Below are 19,297 nucleotides of genomic sequence, written 5' to 3' on the forward strand. Positions count from 1 at the left end.
TTCCCCCCGTTTTACTGGTCATTTAGTTTTTTAAATACTCTTCACTTTCTGTTTGGGGAAACAAAATTTCCCATTTTTTATGCTCATTTTGCTGTATTTATACTTTATAAACTGATCTAAAGTTTTTAATGAAACCCATCTAGTCTGGTTCATGCATTAAAAACGTTGCCAGGAAAAAGGGCTGTTCCTGAAAAATGAACGGGATAATCGGTTATAAAATACATGAAAATGAACATATTTGGTTTGTGTTAGCTTTTTAATTTTATATGTTAAGTTTGGTGAGGAAAAAGCAAGACATTGCCCAAACCTTAATCCACAGACTACAAGCCTAACAAAAGCAGGGAAAAAAAAAGATTTTCCCAAAGGAAACCTTTTTAAAATATTCTGTTAACAGAGAAATTTGGGAAAAATGGTAAAAAAGAGGCACCATCCCTGCTAGCTCTATGTCTCTGAGTGGGTTTGAAACCCTCTATTAAAAATTCAATGCAGCAATACATCTTTCCTAAGGAAAACCCCCTTTCCCCTCAGTGAAAAAAAAAATCAACTTTATGATTCTTTTAACACTGGAAAAAAAATATTTATTATGATGGGGGAATACAGCTTGTTTTACAACTCTTGTGTGAAACTAAACCAGCAAAAAAAGGTAAAGGTAAGTATATTTTTTCCCTCCCAAATTCTTCCTTTGGTTCCCCTTTTGGGAGATGTTTTTGTTTTTTCCCTGGATGAATTAAAAATATGAATCCTTTGAATAAAACCTTTTCAAGGGACAGTGTTTGCTTGAAAAATATAAAACTTTAGCATAAAAGCTACAAATGATGTGTCAGTCAGTCCCAAGCTCCGACAATCAAAACCACAGTCTTTTTTTGTTTGCTGGTTTTTTGCACCCCTTTTTTTTTCAAGCCACTCCCGGGAAATGTAGTACTGATATACCTCTCACCATGGTTCAGGGTTTTTTCTTTTAGCTTTCGCCTTAATTTTCCCTAGGGGGGTGAAGTGGTTAATTTGGAAAAGTGACAAACAACCAAAAAAAATAACCCAACTGGGTTTTGAGAGGTTAAAGCTTGCCCCCGCCAAAAAACATTTTTTGATTCTTCCCCGTTACATTAAACTTTTTTTAACCAAAACTTCACTATTTTGACCGGTCAAAGAAGGCCTGGTTGTTTCCCACCCGACATTTACATTTTTTAAAAAGTTAAAATTTCTGGTTGGGGGATATTTACCACAGTTATTTTTGCTTTTTGTTTCTTTGCATTTGAAGAAAAAAAGCAAAAAAGTACAAAAAGGGTTTCCCAATTTAAAAAAACTATGCAATAAAAAAAAAAGGAAGGAAAACCCATAAAAAAAAAATTTTTTAATTTCACTTTTAATGCTGGGGACCTCAAAAAATGAAATTAGCTTTTTCAGAATAAAGCAAAAAGGGATAGTTCTGTCATTTATCTGACTTTTTTGTGGTCAGACTCGTTAGGGTTCCTTTTTCTTTAAAATTCATTAAAAAAACACAATTAATAGCACCTCTTTACAGCTCTAGTCACAAAACCCCAAACCCGGGCTATAAATACTAACTGCCTAATAAATCAGGGCCCCGGTTCCCGCGCTTTCCTCATGGGGAACTTAGTCTTTTCAAATTTAAAATTTCTTGTAAAAACAGCAATAACAGAAACATTTCAGGGTTTAAAGCCCTGTTTTAATGAAAAAAAAAATACGGGGGGTAAAAATACAAAAAACCACCCCAAAGGAAAAAAAAAGATTTAAAAGTTCAATAAACCCCCGCTGTCCTCCATTTTTTAAATTTTACGGGGAGAAGGGCAGGACTGTCAAAAGGAGAAGTGACATCATATTTCTCAGGTTTTTTTCTGTTCAAAGGGTGGAAAAAAAGGCTGTCATACCTTTTTTCTTTTCAAGTATTTTCACCTTTTTAAAAATTAACATTCCTCAGGCATCCCTTTGACAATGGGGGAAATACATATCACCATACATATCAAGTTCCTGAAAGTAACCAAAGTGACCTTCACTTTGCAGTGGAATATAAAGCAAAAGCCACACTATGCAACACTAAATGAGGGGATTAGACTGTAAACCCCCTCATCTTTTAATAGTATTGGGAAAAATTTTTAACAGCATTAGTTATCAGTTTTTGATTTTTTAACCCCAATAAATGCTATTTTAAAAGCTCCAAGTAATACAGCAATATATCACAAGTATAATTAAAAAGGGTTTTTTCTTAAACTCGGTTTAATTTAAATATAAAATATAAATCCCTAAATTAAATTTGTTTTTATCATTTTGATTTTGTGTCTGTTTGTGTATTAACCATTTTATAGGGCAAAGTAATCAATATTTTTATAAAAAATTTTATGGTAAAATGTTTTTTTCATTAAAAAGAAAAACCTTCCATGGAAAAGGTTTATATTATTAATAATGGATATATTAAAGTAAACTAAAATCATTTATTCCCCCGGGGAAAAGGCAAATAATTTTTTCATTATGGGACAAATCAACTGGGCTTCATAAAAAGCCTTAGCTGTGTTTATATATTTAAAAATAAAAGTATCAGTGGTTACCCTTTTTTTTTAATACTACAAACCCAAACAAATTAACACTGACTGTTGAAGTTTTCTAGATTTCCTGAGGTTTCCCCGTTAAAAACATTAAATTGCTAGAATAGCTGACAATTTAGGTTTTTTGGGATGAATGGAATGTTATGGATGTAAATAAACACATGAGCTGGCATTTTTTGACCGGACATCTCTAAATTTACTTTTCAAAGAAAAATGGATGCTTAAAGGAATTGCCTTTGTGTAAGTATATTAAGATGAACACAAACCCTTTAATCATTGTGGAATGGAAATCGATAAAATTCAACCAATAGGAAAAATAAAAATATCCCCCCAAAGGTTAACAACAAATCACACTGTAAAGAAAAATAAATCTTTGCAGGTGTTCTCTAAATCAACACTAAGCTTTTTCTTAAATGTATCATTGACAAATAACTTTTTTAAAAACCCATTTCAAAACAAATTTTAAATTGACATTATTCCCCTCATAGGAGATTTAACAAGTTTAAAAAAAAAGTTTAAATTAAAGGCAAGGTCTTTTAACACTGTAATTAAAAAAAACAAATGAACATTATTAAAATGAAACAACTCCCTTTCTTACTTTTTTTTTTCAAATAAGGCAGAATGTTTTTACCAGCTCATTTATCTGTTCATTTGTTGTAATCTATTATTAAATAATGTGGTTAGATTTAAAAAATGTGGGCATTTGTAAAAAATAACACCATACATACATTTTTGAATTAAAAAAATGTTTACATGTATATTTTTTTTTTCCAGCGGGGGTATTCACCTAGTGCCCCCTTTAAAAGGCCATCCATTCAAATATAAGCCCCAAAAAGACAAATAACAGCAGTGTTTTCAAATGAAATTTCCGTTTATATTTCTCCATCCCTTTTTTCATTTTTTTGCCTTGCTTTGCGTTCTTTAAAGATGAGTGTTGTTGGGGAAGCAAAAAAAGTGTTAAAATTTCCCCTATTTTTATACTCTTGCAACAGCAAAAAAAAGCAGGATTGACCACTTGACTAATCCCTACCGAACAATCCTTTTGGTTTTTTTTAACATTACTTTATTTACATAAATTAAAAATGTTTTTTTTAAAAATGAAATTTTTAAAAAGAAAAAAATCCCAATTTGTCAACATATAAATGAAAGAATTACCTTTCCAATTGTATAAATTTTTTTTTCAACACAATTTCTAATCAATCAACCTTTTTGCCAATCCATCTGAAGATGCTCCCTTTTTTTTTTTCATTTTTAATTTCATTTTAAAAAGCTGATATTTATTTTATTCTTCAAACTACAACAAGGTTACGAAATTATACTTTTAAGATTTTTTTATTCACACTGCCCAAAAAAAAAAAAATGGATTAGAAAAATGCTTTTTTGGGTAAATACTGTTACTTTATAAAGGGCCATATTTCTTTATTAAAGTTTCTTAAAATTCCCCTTTAACTTTTTCTACTTTTTATAATTTTCATTTATTTAAGTAGCTACACAACAACATCATTTGGTACTATTGATATTACTTTTTTAAAAAGCAATATAAAGGGGGTATAATTATACTAAAAATGGCAAACCCCTCCGTGACTCCTCGCCCAGCCACTCACTCCTCATCACTAATTCCCCCTTCCGTGGGTGGGGCGGGGGTCAGGCTCATTCCCAGCTTCTTACAAAAGTTGGCGGTTTAAAATTCTCCCGGGCCTCTGGAACCTTTCCCCCTTTTTTAAAACCTATCTTGCCGGTAGGGGTTGGCCCCATCATCCGCCCCCCGTAATCCGCGAACGACGGAATCAGATGTGGAAAAGGAAGTGTCCAAAAACGCACACAATTAAAAGGCGAAAAAGAATATCGCCCCAACAAGCATATTCATTAGGCTCTGGGGAAAACAAAGCACAGTTAAACAAGGTTTAAATTAATTTTTGCCGCCCGCTCGTTTGTGTCCTAAGACAAATCGATATTTGGAATACAAGTTTAATGGAGACACAAGGTATAAAAAGACTTTGGATCACTTTTGTGGGGTTAAAAATTTCTGTAGGGGGAAACTTTTTTGTGCCGTCTTAGCTAACATTTGCGGGGCATTAAAAAATCACACAAAAGCGCTCATGGAACGACTGTGACGCGGAGTATGATGAATCAAACTTGTTTAAAACGCACACTTTGGGGAAAGGGGGAAAAAGAAAAAGTGGTGAACATAAAAATATTCATATCAGCTCGGGGAAAAAAAAACCAATGTAAACCTAAAGTTTTCAAGTTCTAGACAGGCTAACCATCATGCCCAAATCTTTTTGGGGATACAAATTTAATGAGGGCGTTTTTAAACAGAGTTTTGATCACTTTGAACAAGTTCAAATTGCGGGGAAGGACTGTCATGAAAACCCGAGGCTGTGTTTGGGGGGGGTTAAAGTTGGGGGGTGGGGGAGTCGCATCATCTCCCCCATTCCCCTCATTTATTCACTTATTTCGCTCTGAGCTGGGGGCTCTGCCTGGGGGTCCCCTTTTTTTTAGGTTTAGTCCTCTCCCTTTTTGATTTTATACGGAGTTGAGATCAGAGACGTGTTTTGTGTTTGTGGAGGATTGGGGGTTAAACAGGGGGGGAGCCCGCATATCTCCCTTCCATTCACCTCTTTTTCATTCACTTTTTCCCCGAGCTGACTCCAGTTACCGGTTTTGGGGAAACCTTTGGGGGTGCCGCCAACCAAAAAAACCCCACAATTTAAATAAAACCCGCTGGTTTCCCACACCCGATCCCCCAGGCACCCTGAGCATAATGGGGTTTGGGCACCAAAAATTGAAAACTTCCAAAACTTTGTAACAGCGGGAAAACTTCGGGTCCGGTCTGCAAAAAAACCCTAATTTCAGGATAGAATGTTTTGGCACAAATCCAGAAAAAAGTCGGCTTTTGTGCGGTCGGGACAAATATTAAAAAAAAACCATGGACATCACAACCGAGACTGTGTTTGTGGAGGGATTGACAGTTAAAAGGTGGGGGGGGAGTCCCATCTTTCCCCCCTCCCATTCACCTCATTTCTTTTCTTTTGTCCGAGCTGAGCTCCACCCCTTTGGTCTTCCATTCTTTTTCTTTGTGAGTCCTTTCTCCTTTAATAATTTATAAAAAGGAGAGTTGAGACCCGAGCGTGTTTGTGGGAGTTTGGGGTTAAGGGGGGTGGGGATCCGCATCATCCCCCCTCCCATTCACTCATTTCATTCACTTATTTGCCCGAGCTAGCTCTGCAGCTCGCGATCTTGGGAAGCAACCTTTGACACTCCACCAAATACTCACAGAAAAACCCAAAAAGTTAAACACCGCTGTTCTAGAGTTTCCCCAACTCTGAATCCTCCAGACACTACTGAGCATGATCAAATTTTGGGGTTGGGCCCCCGAAATTTTACAAAACCCAGCCACGAAACTTTGTAAGGCCCGAGGCTTCAGGCCTGTCTGCAAAAGAAACCGACCAAGAGGGCTTTATTTTTTTCCCCAATTTTTGCCCCCAAATTTTTTTTTTCCCAAGGTTTTTAGGGTACAATTAATAAGTCTCAGAACAGACCCCCAAAAGGTTCCCATTGATTTGGGGGCAAGATTGTTTTTCCCCTGGACACCTTTCTTTTGCATCCAAAGGGGCTGCCAGCTTGGGTCATATTAAAACCCCAGGTAAGGGCGTGGTATACAAAGAGATCCTTAACAAAAATTATTTTTTTATATTTTCCCCGTTTTAAAGGTTTTTTTTCTTCTTAATAAAATTTAAAAGCAGTCTTGCCCTGTATATACAAAAGGGCCCAAAATAAAAGGAAAAATTTTTTTAATGAATTTAATTTTCTTTCAAAAAACAATTGTCTCCTTCAAAGTCCTTTTGGAAATAAAACTTATCTAACCGTTTGTTCCTTTGTTGGGAAAAATTTTTTAAAATTTATCAAGTAATGCCCTAATGCTCTGGTCACTTGTTTTACCTCTTAAAAACGCAAAAAAAACCCTTCCTTTCAATTTTTTTTTTATCCGGGGAACAAAAGAAACCCAGGGAGTAGGGTGGTTTCCGGGGGTTGAAACGTTCAATAACAATATTTCTGCAACATTTTTTCGAAGAAAAAAAAATTCACCCCCGCTTGCTCCATAATGGGCCATCAAAAAACAAGCTTGCAAAAAACTACACAAAAATTCACTGAACACAAGCCCCCTTCCAACTGATGGCACCTGGCAGACTGACTTGGGGATGTAACTGATTAGGGGAACCCTACAAGCCCAAACCCCTAACAACAACAAAATTCGGTTATTTTGGGTCCCCCCCTATATATATATATATATATATATATATATATATATATTTTTGTAAATTTATGTAAAGAAATTATTATATATATATTATTTATATATATTATATATTAATATGTAGTATATATATATTTTTTATTATTTTATATATATTATTTTATTTTGTTTGTGTATAAAAAATTTTGATATGTGTATATATGTGTATATATGTATATATATGTAATATTATTTATATATATGTATGTATATATATATTATATATTGTAATTAATATGTAATATTATATGTATTTTAAATTTTGGGTTGTTTTTGTTTTTATATTTTAAAAACCCAAAAATACAAAAATTTTCCTTTTTTTTTAAAAGCCCAACAACACATTTTCCCCCCGGGGCGGGATTTGAAGTAAAAAAAATTACATTTATTTACTTGATGATACAACTGTAACTTTTTTGTGCTTAAATCAAACATTTTCATTATTAGGTTTGGTAAAACAAAAAAACAGCCCTTACATTGTTTTTCTTCGTTTTAAAACAGTACCCTATGAACAATGAATTTAAATAATTTTTGTTTATTATGATTCTGTCTAGTGAAGGCACATGACCTTTGTCTTTAAAAAAATGAACATCAGCAGATTTTGAAAGTTGAGTGCATTTTCAGCAATTTTTGGATTTTGCAGTGCCTCACCCTTTCTTTTTCTCTGCACTTGTCATTTTTCTCTTTTTTAAACCCATTGTTTTCTGTTTTTTTATTTTGTTTTTTTCCCCAGCCCTTTTTCCCCTTTTTGTGGTTTTTCCCCGGGCTAACTTCTCATTATCCATTGGACTTCGGTTTTTGAGTTGAAGATCGTTGCCTCCAAGGGAAATTTTGATATTAGCCGTGTTTGCCCTTTCACCTCCCTTTTTTCCCTCTCTCTTTTAGGCCAATTTGATAAAATTCAATTGTTCTGTTTTTTTGTCTAAAAACTTATTGTTCCCTTTTTTTTAATTTTTTTCACATTCTCTTTTGGTTTTTTGGTTTTAATTTTTTGGGTTTACTTCAAACAATTATGTTCTGTACTATTTTATTATTTTTTTTTTGTTAAATTCTTTTCTTTTTTTTTTTAATTGTTTTTTTTCGGTTTTTGTTTTTTTTAAATTTAGTGGATAATATTTTCTTTTTAACACGGAACTCAAATCATGTAAAAAAAAATATAAGAGCCTTAAAATTGTATATGAAACTAATTTGCATAAAACAAAGAAAAGCGGATTAAAAATATTTGTTTTTTTTATATAAGACTTTAAAGGGAAAGGCCATTTTTTCATTGTCGTTCTGTCTTGGTAATTTTTAAAAAGGCTGTTCCATAGAAAAAAACCAACAAAACATTTATTTATATAGCCCTTTTCATTCAAATAGTAGCCAAAATGTTTAAAATGAAAATTGAAAAAAAAAAGAACCCGTAAAAAAAAAAAATAAGTCAACATTAAATTTAAATAGAAAAGAGGAAGGTTCAATGGCCAGGGGGGACAAAAAAAACAAAAAAAAAACCCCAGATGGCTGGAGAAAAAAAAAAAAATCTGTAGGGACCCCGACCATTGGGGCCCCAGTCCCCTGGGGATTCTACCAAAAATTGGGAAAAAGTCCACTTTGGGAAGGTTCACGGAAGGGCCCAAAAATGATGGTCCGTAACTTCTGGCTTTTTAAACCCTCCATCATTGTTGGACCAGTGTTTTAGTAAATGGTTTGGGGGATAGGGGCCCCAAACAGGCCCGGAAAAAAAAAAGAGACAGTAGGGGGGCAGTCAGTTTTAGGAATGAAAGTTATTATGATGAATTAGCATCAGGATCGGATTAGGAAAAGTCAAGTTAAAAAAGGGGCCCGTTAAAATAGTGTTTTTCACAGTGTTTAAAGTCCCATGTATTGCCCGGATAACTATTAGGGTATTCCAGAAGGTTGTCAGGGGTGCCGGGCCCCCGGGGGGCATGGGGAAGAGGCCCCCCCACCCCGGATCCGTGGGGGCCGCCTTCCGGTGCGGGCCCCGGGTTGACATGGGGCCCACCCCGAGGGGGCCCCTGGTCACCCCCGGAGGCACCCCCAAAGCCTTGGGGGCCTGTTACCTAACACTACCACCACATCAGGAAGTGCTGGGGGAAAAATTAAAAACGCCTGGAGAGCTGCCGGAGGCCCGGACTTCTCCTTGGGGGGTAAATGAAGGGGTGGGGAAAACCCTTGGGTCATCTGGGAGTTAAAAAGGGGTCTCCCCTTTATTCAGGGGGGTGGGGGAGTCAGGCAGGGGGGGAGGGGGGGAGTGGGGGTGGGCCCGAAGGGTTTAGTTGAGGACTTTTTGGGGTTTTTAAATGACTTTTTTATTCAGTGACAATTGTAAATAATTGAAAAAACTTTGGTGGTTTGAAAACAAAAATGTCCGCCTGTCTGTGTCAGTGGCTCCAAAGGTGCATGCAGCAGAAGGGCCCCCACCACTTTTTTTAAGTTTTTTTTGGAATTTCCCTGGAAAATTCATTTAATGAAAAAGGTTCATTTGGTTTTGGGTGTCAAAATTTCCGATATATAAGATGGGGGGGGTTTTTAAGGCTTTATAAACCATAAGCAAATTTTAAAGTCAATTTGAAAACCAGGTAACCATGTGGACTCAAAACAGGAGAAATTTGGGATTTTTCTGTTGGTTCTAGCAGCTCTTCTGCACTGTTTGATTTTTTTTTTGGTAGTCCTGAAAAGTTTACATAAATCTGTTGACTGAAAACAAGGAACTAATTTCTCAGCATCTTTCAATGATATAAGGGGTCTAATTTTATTATGTTTTTTAAGGAAAAAATCCCCTAGTGATCTGATTAATATCGTTTTAAATTCAGATTACAGTAAACAAACCCCAAGTTTTTTACCTCCATCTTGCTTTTAACCCCAACCCAGTTTTTTTCTAATACCTCTTTTATCCTTTTTGCAATCATAAGATTTCATTTTTCCTTGGGGAAAGTTACTATTCATCCATTCAGATACAAGTCAAAATTTTGGTTAGTAATCAAGAAATCTACGGTCTTTGATAAAAAAAGGTGTCTCAGAGTGGGTAGCTCCCTTACCCCCTGAGAAATCTGACCAAAGGGAGGTAGATTGAGAATAACAGGGGCCCCAGGATAGACCGGGGAACACCAATCGGATAAATTTTCTAAGGATGCTTTTCCTTTTTTTATCAGTTTCCCAGCTGGACTAAACTGTTAATTTTTGGATCGAAAAAACAAACGTTGACAATCAGGTGATTTTTTGGGGGCCCATCAACGCTAAACCACATATCATTGGGCCGGCCAATGAGCACCAGCAAAAGCTACCAACTTTTTAAAGCCACCACGTTTTAATTAGTGACAAATTTATTAATCGGATTTCGCCTGGGGGCAATGTGAAAGATTCATATTATTCCTTGTCTTGGGAATTTCCCTTAAGAGAAATCTAACAGGGTTTAGGGACTAGTGGAACGGGGGCCACATAAAAAAGTTTATAAAGAATATCCCAGTACACTAGAGGATTAATGACATTTTAAAATTCTAGTACGGAGAATATACAAATGGTATTTACTTTTTTTGGATGACAGGTTCCACACTTCGGGGTTTCAAGTCAATTCAATATCATTGTTTTAAAATACAAGCAGTACTTTCAACCCCCATAGTTTTTTGGGGAAACAAAAAGCCTTGGAGGCAGAGATCCCGGGCCAGTAAGTTTTGGGTTCCAATTTCATAGGCCGTGAGTGTAAACCTCAATATCTGTTTTAAAACCCGTGAGCTTTAAAAAAAAAAAAGCTTAAAAATTTTTCAAACATCCCATTCCTACTAAATATAAAGATGGGATCAATTTTAATGTTTGAATTAAGTCGTTACCAAATGTACATTTCAAAAATGTTCCCTTTTTACTTTTTTGGAAAAATTTATTTTTTTTAATTGTTTGATAATTTTGGGTTTAAAATGTATCCCTTTTTTTTAAACCCATTGATAAAGACCCTATTCTGTTGTTTCTTTATATATATTTTACATATTATTTTGTGTTAAAATTTTTGTATCTAAATTTACATGGTATTTGTAATGGCATATTTTTTTCTGGTTTTATAGAGAACTTTTTTTTAAGAAAATTAAAACAAAATGAAATTTTTTAACCCTGTATTCTTCTTTTTATTTTTTAGGGCTGTAATTTTATAAAAAAGCTGATATAAAAATCAGATTTTTAAAAAGAGATTGTTTAATTCCCAAAAAAAGTAGTATTTAATTACATATTTAGTGTATTACTTTTTTTTTTGACTGATTTAATAAAAGGGTTAAGGCCCTGCATTTGTGTTATTGGGTTAAAAAAAAAATTGGGTGGATTATTACCAACAATATAGTATATTTTTTTCATTCAATATATACCTTTTTTTTTGTCGAACAAATTAAATCATAAAAAAATTCATCCGATTTTTGAAACTCAATGTTTTAACCCTCCCCTTTGAAAAATTTTAAAATCGGGTCTGGTTTTGTGGTAATATGCCCCTTTAACTTTTTTTTTTAGTCACCCAAATTTTGTAAAAAAATTTTTGGGTTCAAAACAAATTTCTTCAATTTTTGGGGCTTTTCCTTGACGGTATTTTTTCCTTGTGATGGCGGCTGGCAGCTCAACCTGGCGGGTTCCCCTGGAATAGAAGGGAGGGGGGAAAGGCAGACTTGCCCACATTTCCCTCAAGACACAGTGGCGTTTCCCTGGGGGGGTTTTTTGGATTCTTCATTTTGGGACAGGGGTTTCCCCCTCCTGCTGGGTGCTGTGGATGCCCCGGGAGGACCCAAAAGAGCCTGAACATATTCTTTCATATCCCCAAGTAAGGAATCAGGGGGGGGAACCCCCAAAAGACTTGGCTGAACAAAACCCCTGTTTTTTTATTAGCCCCGGAAGTCCAGCCCACATGGGACAGAAGCATTTTGGGAAAAATTTGGACTGAGGGGAACCCCAAAAGGGAAGGCGGAGTTTGGAGGTAAGAGCTGCTGTGGAGCAAAAAAGGGTTTTTCGTGGTAGGAGTTTTACACAGTTTTAATAAATAAAAAATTTTGAACTTTAATTAAATTGATTATTTTCCCTTCTAGACAATTTGTTTTTTTTTTGAGACGAGGGGTTTTACATTCCCTCTCTTAAAAAAAAAGAAGGGTGAATTTACTAAGGATGATAAATTAAACCCAAGGCTGGGCCTTGACAAAAATATGCTCAAATGCTAAAAAAAAAATTAAAACCAAGACCTGGTAATGATAGAGGGAATCTTGTTTGAAAAAAACTTGAAACCCCAATTTAGTTTCCCCACCAAATCTACTACACTAGTAGACAGAAAAAAAACACTTCAAAAAAGGAAAACCCCTCATTTCTTCCAAACCGTGTAGATTAACAAATAAAATGGACAAGTTCACAAAAATACCTAAATACCCCCCATTTCATTAATGACAACTGGGCTTTGACCCAAAAGTTTTATTACACCCTTGTAAAACCCGAATTTTGAAAATTTAAAACTGCTTGGGGGCCCCCAAAAATTTTGGGTTTTTAAACAAAATTATTTTCTTTCTGACAATGTTTTTGGTGGCAGCTATTGGGTTTTAAAGAGGCATAGGTATCTTCAGTATGTTTTGTGGCCACAAAAAATTTAAGGAATAAACACAAATTTCCCCTAGGGCCAAATTACGGGAGGTTTTAGATGAAAAGATGGAAAACCATTTTTTTAAAAATCCCTACCAAAGGTCAAATCCAATTGGAAAAAGTGAGAACCCATTGTAGGGGTGTAAACTATTGAGACAAGATTTTTTTCTGCATCACAAAAAATTTTTTTATCTTTGGAAATTGTCCAGTAAAAAAACCAGTCTTGCCCTGATCGGGAACACAGTAATGACCTTAAACATAACACTGGGCCCCAAAACGTTTTTTGGTCTCTTTTCAAGTTGGACTGTTGACACTAAATTTGTTAATAAGTTTTTATAAAAATTATCCTTTTATGTTCAGCCTTTTAAAAACTTAAATATTTATTGAACATATGGTGTTTTTTTTTCTTGTTGGTTATTTTAATTTTGTATTTTTTCATATCCTAAGGGTTTTCAAATTTCAACATCAAATTATTTAATAAAAACAGCATACTTTCACTTGTTTTTGTACGAATTCTCATTAGATTAATCAATAAAATTGTCATCAGATTAACACTTACAAAAAATTTTTGGCATCTCTAAAATCTCAAAGTTACCCCGGGGGTGACCCCCGTTCACGGGAAAAAAAATAACTGTAGGGTCCCAGCTGGTATTTTGGAATTCCAATTCTGCTTAGGGCCTTTCCTTGGGAAACTCCAGCGCTGATGAGAATGGCCCAAAATATGATCCCTATTCAAATGGGTTTTTTTCCACCTGAGCAGGTCTGGACTTTTCCCAAAAGTAATGTTACACCCCGGCAACTATTTTTCCCTTTTCAAACCTTATTTCCCCCTTCTTCCACCTGCCCAATTTTACCTGATCTTTTTTCTTTGTTTAGGGGAGACCAGAACCTTTTTTTTGGGAAGGCTCATCCCCCGGGATCACCTGGGGCCTCATTAAAAACGTGCCCCGGCGTTAGGGGAAGAAAGAAAGGAAAACCCACCCGTAAATCCTCCTTTTTCCCGGGGTCCTTTTCCCAGCATAAGTTCTCCCCGGGGTTTTCGACTGGCGGCACCGCGCAAACAGTGCTACTGTTCCTTGTGGTTCCCTTATTTTCCTCCCTTTTATAAATCAAAAAAACTTATTTTTAAAAGTTAATCACCTTGTAATTTAAATTGAAAAATAAATGGTAGAGGAACACCATAGTATTCCCCAAAAACCATAACTGCTTTAGCTTTTTACCTAACCCTTTTTCTTCTTTCGCCCCTTTAGGGTTTCCACCGGGTTTTTTTTCAATATTTTCTTGCACCCCAGAGTTTTATATCCTTTCTGGCGGAATCACAGCACGCTGAGGAAAGGAATTTCGGATACAGCTTTAAATTTGCCCCCAAAAAAATCTTTTTCCGGACTCTTTTAAAAAAACTATATTTAAAATGAAATTGAAAAAATTTTTTTAAAAATTTCTTAAAGGACCAAGAAGTAGCATTTGGGGGTTTCCCCCCAAATTGTAAAATAAAAAAAATTTGGGCAAAATTATAAACAAAACAGTTCATAATCGCCCGACTTTGGGATTATTGGGGGGGGCGAAGTGGAGGGGGGGGAAAAACCCCCAAGGGGGGAGGGAAAAAAGCCAGGGCAAGATGGGGGGGGAAGGGAAATTCCCCGGTCAATCCAGGCCAGGGGAGGAAGGTCTTTTTTTTTGAGGAAGCAGAGGGGGAAAAATTTACCCCCATTCCCCGGCGGGGGGGTTTCCCGGGGTTCTGAATAACTGCCTCCCCACCGCGCACCACCCCAGCCCCGGGCCGCAGGTGGCGGATAACCGAGAGGTTGAAAGAGGGGCCGCATTGGCCGGGGGACCCCCGAAAGTGACAGTGAACTTATCGCTGTAAAATCCCGGAACCACCTGGTGACCCGATTACTTTTTTGGGAACTAAGGCCGGGTCAGCCGGCGCCCAGGGTATCGGGGGGGTCATGCCCCCAAAGCCAGGCCTCCCCCACCCCGGGTCCCCCCATCAGTTTCGGCTAAGGTAATCCGGGTGCCACACCACCTTTTCCGCCGGGACCCGGCCGGGCCCGGGGGGTCTGGGAAAAAAAGGGGCCCCAAAAAGGGCCGAACACAGGTGCCCCCTTTACCTTTTTTTTAGGTCACTGAAACCTGTTCTTTTGTCGGTCCAAAACCCCTTGGGGGGTTTTTAGGGGCGGTGCTGCTCTTTGGAAACGGGGAACAAACCCGGTAGTAACCGGCCCCAAAAAACCCACCTGTTTCTTGGTACTGGGGGGCCATTTTAAGATGTTTTTTTTGTTTGGGCCCCGTCCTTTTCCCGAGGGGCCAAAATTTGGCCCCCCTTTTTTCCAAAAACATTCGGGGGAGCGGGGCGGCTTTTGTTTTTGGAGGAATGGATTTTTTAAAAATGCTCCTCCCAGGTGCGGGAAAAGATGACAAGCTTCCAGGAAAAAGGCCCTTTTTGGACTGGGGGGGCCAGCACTCATCTACCGCTTTAAGGTCCCGGGGCCCCGGCAGCCTGGGAGGCCTTGTACCGCCGGCCGCAGGGGGGCTAAACCCTTCTCCTGGATCCGAAAGGAAGCCAAAACCTTTTTTCAGTCAAGGGTAGTCAGATACCCCCACCCAGCCAAGGGGGTTTCCCAAAGCGGGGGGATGGGGGCTGAACTGGAATCTGATTCCCGCGCCAAAGTCATTAAAAACCTCCAGGAGCCGCTGGCTTGGAGGGGGGACAATGGGGTGGGCCGGGGGCTATTTCTTCAATTATGTCCATGTCCACTTGGTTTTACCTCCGTTGACCTCTGGGCTTTTGCCCCCGAGTTGGGGCCTCTCCCCCTTCCCCGGTCCTTTTTTGTGCTCAATCAGCGGTCCGCCGTGCTCGCCCACTACCCGGGGATGGCTCATTTTGGGCAAACCCCCGCTGTTGGGGGGCAGCTTTTTGGGGGTTAAGGGCAGTTTTTTGGGGGAGGTGACCACGGGCGGGGCCCATCTCAGGGCTAACAGGTTGACATGGAGTCCCCCCCTTTCGATTTGAGGGCTGTTTTACGTTACGGGCCTTTTTCCCAACCCCTGGCCCTTTCCGTGGCGGCAGCAGTGGGAGGCGGACGGCACCCAAAATCGGCCCCGGCGAACTCCCCAGGCGGATTCTTGAAAACCCCCGTGCTTGCCCACCGTGCTCTTTTTGGAGGGCCCGATCTTTGAGGTGGTCGGCGCGCCGCTAAAAAGTTTGAGGGGGAAAAGGCCCCCTCCCCGCCTTCTTTTTGGGGGTTATTCCCGGGGTTTGCCCGTATAGTAATTTGGGGGGAAACCTGTGGGCCTGGGGGACCCCCCGGGGAAAAAGGGGCGGAGGATGGTCCCATTCCTGCCGTCGGTGACTACCTTGGGGGCATCTGCAAAACGCCCATTAAATCCCAAAACCGCGTTTGGGGGATGACTGGCCTTTCAGGTCTTTATCTGCGGGGGCTACCTCCGACGATCCAAAATGAAGGGGGACCCGGTCGTGAGGACCTCCTTGGGGCCTTGGGGAAAAATTAACCGTTCCCTGCGATGCTTTTTGTATTGGGGCGGGGAACCGCCTCTAAAACGGGGGAGTCCCCCCAACTGGAAAACGTGCCCGGGTTTGGGGGGTCCAGGGTCCCACCTCGACCCATCCTTTTAAAGGGGGGCAGGGGAAAAGGACAAAAGCGGTCCCTCCCCGGGACCCGGGTCTGGCACTGGACAGGTTGACAGAACCGCGGACCATTGATCCCAGGCCAGTGCGGGCTTAATCCCTCCAGTGTTTTTGCGGTGGGCCGGGGGGGATTTCCCCGCTATCTGGGGGGGCCCCGGGAAATTTGCAACCTTTGCACCCCGCCCCCATGGGTAGCCACCGGGGAAACAGATCATTCTCGGACAAAAAGAATTTCCCGGGGTGGATCTCCGCTGTTGAGCTGTTAGGCAGAGGGTCGATTCGGCAAAGGGGGGTCTCATTCCCCTGCTCCCCCTTAAAGGAGGCGGGGTGGCCCGGGTTTTATGGGCGGGCGGGGGTCGGGGCCTGGGCGGGGGTTTCCCGGGGCCCTCCGGGGGAATCTTCGGGTCAAGGTCCGACCCCGGGAAAATCCCGGGGCACCAGCGCCCATGGGCCGCCCTTGTGCAGCGTGGAGGCCGGGGGGGTGTTTTTCCCCATAACAAGATCAAAGGGGGCCCGGGGGGGGAATGGGTTCCCATTCTTTTAGACCAGTCTTTTCCCAGAATCACTGGGAAGGGGGGGCAGGTAACTTAACCCGTCATTTTGGTTGGTTCCCCTTCCCGGAAAATAGAGTGGCAGGTTTACCTAGTCCCCCATGCACACAGGCCAACAAATGCTGTTTTAAACCCCTTGCGGGGGAAAAAGGGGAGCAACAATGGAAAACTGCCCGGTCAAAAAAAACCACCCGGGGCCTTTCAACCCACCCCCGGATTAGCCAAGGGATGGGGGGTACAAACCCTCGATGATTCCCGCTGCAGTCCATAGGTCCGGGCGTGTGGTGGGGGCAGTTTGGCAGGGTGGCCGGGCTCGACCTTAAAAACCGGGCCGGCCCTCTCTGCCTGGCGGCCCCGCGTCCCGGGCTGGGGGGGGCCCCCTCCTTGGTTCCCCGGGCGGTTTTGCCCCAAGTGGGGGCCGCCCAAATGGCGCTCAGGCGCCCAGGGGCCCGACTTTTGGCGTGTCCCGGGCCTGCTGGGGGGCGGCAGTTGCCGGCCTTCACGGCCCCCGGTCACCACTTTCCCCCGCGGGCCCCTTTTGGCAAACCGGGCCCATTTTCCCCAAAATCGGGCCCGGGCCCCCGGGGGCAAGACCCATTCCCCCCCCCTGCTGGCCCGGGCTAAGCCGGGGCCAGTACGGGGGAAGGTCGTTGCGGCCCCCCCTCAGGAAAAAGGGCCCCCTGGGGTCCTTGGATGGGGGCCAAAGGCGCCCCCCGGACCCTCCACTGCGGGTGGCCGTCTCAAACATCCCCGGTAGGGATCGCCCCGGGGGCCCAGAACCAAGGGGGGCGGCTGCCGGGGGGGTCTGTCCCCCGGGTTCCCTTGGAGGGGCCCCCCTCCCTTTCCGCCTTGGGGGCCTTTTAACCCCCCCAGGGGTTTTTTGGGTTTAAAGCCGGGGGGGGGGGGGGGGGGGGGGGGGGGGGGGGGGGGGGGGGGGGGGGGGGGGGGGGGGGGGGGGGGGGGGGGGGGGGGGGGGGGGGGGGGGGGGGGGGGGGGGGGGGGGGGGCTTAAAAAATAACTTTTTGGCCTTTTTTTTTGGGAAAAAAAAAAACCCTTTTTTTTGGGTTAAAGGCCCCGGGTTTTTTTTTTTAAAATTTTCCTAACCTAAGGGAGGATGGGAAGGATGACGTCAGGGCAAGATGGCGGAGGAAGGGCGGAAGTATCGACTGCGGTCAATCCAGGCCTATGGTGCAGGAAGGTCTTTCTTTCTATGAGGAAGCAGAGGGAGAAAGTTAATACCCCACCATTCCCTGGCGTGGAGTGGTTTCCCAGGTGCTATCGAATCAATCCGCTGCCTCCTACTCTGCGTGCGTGACAACAGATAAAACTTTAACTTCATTTAAATAATCTATACTCTTCACTGGGAGTGTCGTTAAGGATAGAATAATTAAACATGTACTACGAAGATATTTCAATGTTCTTTAAACGTTTTGAAGAATCGGCGCTAAGCTTACAGATGGCTTAACGTCTATTACAGAGCTGATTGTATGGCGATCGGTTACTTGGGGAAAGAAAAGCACTGACTGCAGTGATGGCTACGCCAATATATATTGAATATAAAACAGAAAGAGAAAATAACAACACAGCTAAAAACACAGCGACAAATTTCGGCAAAAGTTAAATGCTTGAGAAACTGGTTAATTAAACGATTTTAAGATGAAGTTTATGATGTTCTACTTTAATGACAAAATAAACTACGTGATTAAAGTGGAAATGTCGAGATTGAAGTTGACATTTCGTGCTTTTTCCTCACTGTGTGCCTTTTTTCTCTGTACCCTAATAAGCTTTCATGTGACACTCAGACAGTGGGCTTACAACTCGGCTTTTCACGGCGACTTTGATATGTGACTTCTTTTTTATTTCCGGCACTGTGCGATTTGTGAATGTGAGCTTTCAAGTTTCTCCAACACGCTATGTCACTCGATCAACTTCCTTTTGTTGATTATATCACGGTTTATTTGAACAAATAGTATGTTTTTCATTTGCCTCCATTTGGTATTCGCTGAAATTCTTATATTTTCCCCCGTGCTTTTCCCATTGTCTTTTCACAGAAGGCTGCGCTTAAGGGCGATTTATATTGATTTGCATATTCAAATAGGCGTAATTCTGGGAGGATTTGGGGCGTTACATAATGCGTGTGCACGAGCATTAGTTTTCACGCTGATCGGCATTTATGTAGCGGAAGAGCGTGGAATTTGGAGCACGCACAGATTCCTGCATCTGGATTTTCTGTGGGGAAACACATTTCGCTTTTGTGCTTACGCCATGTTATAGTGCGAGTTCTACGCACTGCGTTATACATGAGGCCCCTGCTCTCCAGGCATTCATTGTCAAAACCAGGAGTGGATCCCATTTTTTCTGCTCCAGGTGAGATTCTCTTAGATTAAACTTGAACATTTTTGAGAGTGAAATTATGGATTGTTCTTTGTCTAGCCCCCTCCCTTAGATTAATGTGTCACTGCTAACACTATCAAGAGACTGTTACCTTCAGATCACATGGCAATAAGTATCATGGAGGTAGAAAATGCCATTAGTCCTTGGAGTGTTGATTAGTGATAAAGTAAAAATAAATCATAGATACACATCAAAAATGAAGAAAAAACCATCAGGAAATACAACAAAAAAAGATTTGTTTTATAAATTGTCAATGTCC

This window comes from Polypterus senegalus, chromosome 3 (genome assembly GCF_016835505.1).
Source record: "Polypterus senegalus isolate Bchr_013 chromosome 3, ASM1683550v1, whole genome shotgun sequence".
NCBI classification, from domain to species: Eukaryota; Metazoa; Chordata; class Cladistia; order Polypteriformes; family Polypteridae; genus Polypterus; species Polypterus senegalus.